The sequence below is a fragment of the Trichomycterus rosablanca genome, chromosome 6 (assembly GCF_030014385.1).
Source record: "Trichomycterus rosablanca isolate fTriRos1 chromosome 6, fTriRos1.hap1, whole genome shotgun sequence".
In the NCBI taxonomy this organism is placed as follows: domain Eukaryota; kingdom Metazoa; phylum Chordata; class Actinopteri; order Siluriformes; family Trichomycteridae; genus Trichomycterus; species Trichomycterus rosablanca.
This window is the reverse complement of record NC_085993.1, coordinates 29,536,625-29,541,061: the sequence shown is the minus strand read 5'-3', so window position 1 is coordinate 29,541,061 and position 4,437 is coordinate 29,536,625. Positions and strand designations below refer to the sequence as shown.

Genomic DNA, 4,437 nt, shown 5'->3' with positions numbered 1-4,437 from the left:
CACAGATTTTCCAGTCCAAAGCACAGCATCTCCAGTCCCAGGCACAGATTTTCCAGTCCAAAGCACAGCGTCTCCAGTCCCAGGCACAGCATCTCTAGTTCCAGGCACAGATTTTCCAGTCCAAAGCACAGCATCTCCAGTCCCAGGCACAGAATCTCTAGTTACAGGCACAGAGTTTCCAGTCCAAAGCACAGCATCTCCAGTCCCAGGCACAGAATCTCTAGTTCCAGGCACAGATTTTCCAGTCCAAAGCACAGCATCTCCAGTCCCAGGCACAGCATCTCCAGTCCCAGGCACATATTTTCCAGTCCAAAGCACAGCATCTCCAGTCCCAGGCACAGAATCTCTAGTTCCAGGCACAGATTTTCCAGTCCAAAGCACAGCATCTCCTGTCCCAGGCACAGCATCTCCAGTCCCAGGCACAGATTTTCCAGTCCAAAGCACAGCGTCTCCAGTCCCAGGCACAGAATCTCTAATTCCAGGCACAGATTTTCCAGTCCAAAGCACAGCATCTCCAGTCCCAGGCACAGCATCTCCAGTCCCAGGCACAGAACCTCCAGTCCCAGAATCTCCCGTCCCAGACACAGAATCTCCCATCCCAGACACAGAATCTCCAGTCCCAGACACAGAATCTCCAGTCCCAGGCACAGCACCATTGGTCCCAAGCACAGCCAGTGCTCAATCTATCACATGTTACAGTGATCTTGAGAATAGTAAGTTGATTTATAAAAATAGTACTAATGTTAATAAAGTACTGCATAAAAAAATATCATTTTTAATGACCTTTTGTCACAAAGGGGCAGTCGTAGACCGGAAGGTCCGCGGTTCGATTCCCGGTGCCGCCAAGTCATGATACGGCTGAAGTGCCCTTGGGCAAGGCACCTAACCCCGCTCCCCGGGCGCTGTGGAGGCTGCTCACCGCTCCGGGCATGTGTGCCCACTTCACTAGTGTGTGTGTGTGTGTGTGTGTTTCACTGCATGGATGGGTTACATGCGGAGGACCAATTCTTCGGTGTGCAAGCAGGATAGCAAATAGATCACTTTCATACTGTGTATTTAAAATACTTTCTTTGCTGAGAAATGTAGCTAACTTATGTACATTTTCCAGTTCTGAACAAAAAAATCTTGGGATTAATGTTATTTATCTCTTTCATAACTTTGGCAGTCATCAGTGCAGTTTGGTCTGGTAGAAGTGATTGTGTCCTGATGGCCAAAATTGGACCATATAAAATCTTTGAGACGGACATAGCACACCTTGGACCTGGCACAGAATTGGAGAGCGAGGTACAATATTATTTCAGTCTATAAAATATCATATAAAATAAAATAAAAAAATGTTTATTGTTTGTTTTTTCGAAAGGTTATTAATTCATACATTTTTACACTGGTGAGGAAGCATAACCAGGAGCACGAGGGCAAGGCTTACATGATTGACACCTTTGCAATGACCAAAATATGGCAAGGGTCAAATCAAATGCTAAAAAAGGTATGGTAATTTCAAACTGAGTCTATGTAGGTTTTTATAAAACATTTTCCTAATCTAATTTCAAATGTGTTTATTGAGCTATAGTGCTTGTATTCTTTATTGCTTTTATTAATCTGTTTTTTTATTATTCAACTTCAGTGTGATCCAAGCCAATATAAGGTTCTTTTGGGTGTCATAAATGAACATAATCACTGGACTATTGCTGTGAGTATCCATAAATACACCTCACATTAATAGTAACTGGGAAACAAACCTGATTAAATCTGTAACAAATGGATTTCTGAAAGTCTAAGTACACTGCTGTCAGGGTACCCACTAACCCAGCATCTGCTGCATCACACCTCCCTCACTCCTATTCCCCAGTCTAATGATTTCACCTGCCTTCCTTTCTGTAGGCCTTAGCCACTTCCTCCTGCATCAGATTCACATCTTCTCACCTCTTTTTATTTCTTCTATTCTTCTGTCGGTTTTTGTTTGTTTACTCTCTGCACCCTCTTAGTAGCTTCCTGTGCTACCATCCAGCATTCCTGCCTCTCAGATGTCCCATTTTGTAGGAGGCTTGTATTTGAACTCTCACCCGTTTCTTCTTTCAAACTTTTCTGAGTCCCTGTTTTTTCTAATAACGTCCTTTGCTGCACCTTACCTGCATTCGTCTCCATTCCAGCAAATCAACTGCAGTTCTTTAAGCAAGGACGGAAAAAGGTGCAGGTAAAACTTGTTAAACACAATTATGAACTCAAGATTCTTTCTTAAGACCATTTCTAGCTCTACTTAGACCCACTCACTATGCACCTCTTGGAAAATGTGTGTTTACACTTCTTTTTTGCATATTAGTAAAGAAAGCAATGTAACAGACCACCCTTTAGGCAAAAAATATATTATAATTGCCTACAAAAAAAGGAGCAAGTCAGAGCACCCAGAAGAACTGTGGCAGATTCCCCCAGATGCTCATTAAAAGATTTGACACACCAATGATTAAAACATCTTTTCATAAATACTGCCAAAGAAGCATGTTTTGGTATGCACAAACTAATGTACACGTTGTGAATTGTTCGTTTTTAGGCCATTTATCCATCTAAAAAGAAAACATTGTTTTTGGATCCCCTGGGAGAGTCCCAAAAAAAGTAAACAAGTGCCTGGAAACCACAAGGTAACGAATTGTAAGCAGCACTTTTAGTATGTTGGCTGTGGGAATAATTAAAATCTTACATAAATCAGTGTTTTTATAGAGCCTTTATGAGGAATAGAGGATGCAAAGTTTCAAGGTGGACGTGTGACACTGTTCCTCACCCAATGCAACGTGATGGCACATCTTGTGGTGTTTTTGTATGCAAGGTAAGCATAACTTAAATCATTTGGCTGTAATAAACGTATAACGCTATTATAATTTTAAACACTTTTAAGTTTGCAGAACAAATCCTGACAGAACAGCCTATCAGCTTCTCAAATGCAGAAAAGGCAGTTAACCTCTTTAGGAAAAAAATTGCAGTGACCTTAATACAGGAATCAGGTAAATGCTGCTGATGGAACTGTTACAGTTATGAAATGGTTATGAAGTTCATTTTTCATTTGATCAGTGCATTACATATTGACAAAAAATGAAAAATGTTGTTCTGTATGTTTAAGCAGACTGTATTTTATATTACTATTAATTAATTAACGAGAGCATGGGCATCTAATGCCAAAATTTGGTAATTCCAATTTGTCTGTTGACTTATTTGTGACTCTTATTAGTTATAAAAATGCCAATTATTTAAGATAGATTTAAAAATTATGTTATTATGGATGCTATTGACAGTTGTAAAATGTATATACTCTAAAATGGATCCAGTCTGGAGCTGATTTATAGTCTATACAATTTTGTAGAAGATTTGAGTGATCTTTGTCGATTCTGTGGGGAAGACATCAACCCAAGTGATCCAGGGCTGACACCTACATGGGTAATGAGACATTTCTGTTTTAAAGGTTTAAAAAAAAAGTTTAAGAAATAGTAATAATGCCTTAATTTTATTGGCTTTTTCATTGCACTATGCTATTATAGCTACACTTGTAATTGAGAAGTCTAATGTAACCATAAAACTATTTGTGACATTTTATTTATCAATTGAAGGACTGTGTCATTATTTAGATTGCCTGTGATGGATGTGACAGATGGTACCACCAGTCATGTGTTGGCAACCCACCAGTAGAGGAAGATTTTTACTGTCCTGCATGCACTGAAGATTAGACCAAGGTTAACTGGGACGTTATTTATAAAAAGTTTGCTTGTTGCTGTATTTTATTTTATGTTGCTCTTTTAGTATATTTTAAAAGTAGATAGTAAATTAATTATTCATTTCTGTTTAGTAACTGCTTTATCCTGGTCATGGCCGTGGTGGATCCAGAACTGTTCCTGGGGAAATTGGACGTACGGCAGGAGTGCACTATGGATGGGATGCTAGTCATTCCCAGGGCACCATCCCCAAATAAATTTGCACATTTCAGATTTTATTTTATTTAGATTTTAAAGAATTATTTTTATTGAGTTATAAATATGTTAATTTTTCAAGTATTTCAGTTTTACTTTGCAGTGAGGTGGATTTCTTTATTATATATTTGAATAATTGTAATATATGCATAATTTAGTTAACACTAATTTCTAATAAAAATATTTTGTTCTTCAAATGTGTGTGCCTGTAGTTTGTAATCACACAGTAATATACATGTGGAGAACCACATTCCCCAGGTCTTTAGGTAAATGTGTTTCCCCCTGTGTTGTTAGTGTAATGGACTGTTTCATAGGTTAAACTTGTTCTACATAATGACAACAGTTAAATACATCACCAGCATCACTGTAGTGTTTAATGAATACACACACAGTGATATACATGTGGGGAACCATATTCCCCAGGCCTCCAGGTAAATGTGTTCCCCCCTGTGTTGTTAGTGTAATGGACTGATCTATAGGTTAA

General features: G+C 38.8%; 1 long non-coding RNA gene across 1 annotated transcript; it reads left to right on the top strand.

Moving 5' to 3' along the window:
• Window positions 1-2,551: 2,551 nt before the first annotated feature.
• Window positions 2,552-4,059, top strand: LOC134316445 (uncharacterized). Its single transcript, XR_010013102.1, has 6 exons — window positions 2,552-2,636; window positions 2,716-2,821; window positions 2,891-2,996; window positions 3,353-3,426; window positions 3,615-3,719; window positions 3,833-4,059. It is a non-coding gene; the product is annotated as an uncharacterized LOC134316445 (long non-coding RNA).
• Window positions 4,060-4,437: the final 378 nt, after the last annotated feature.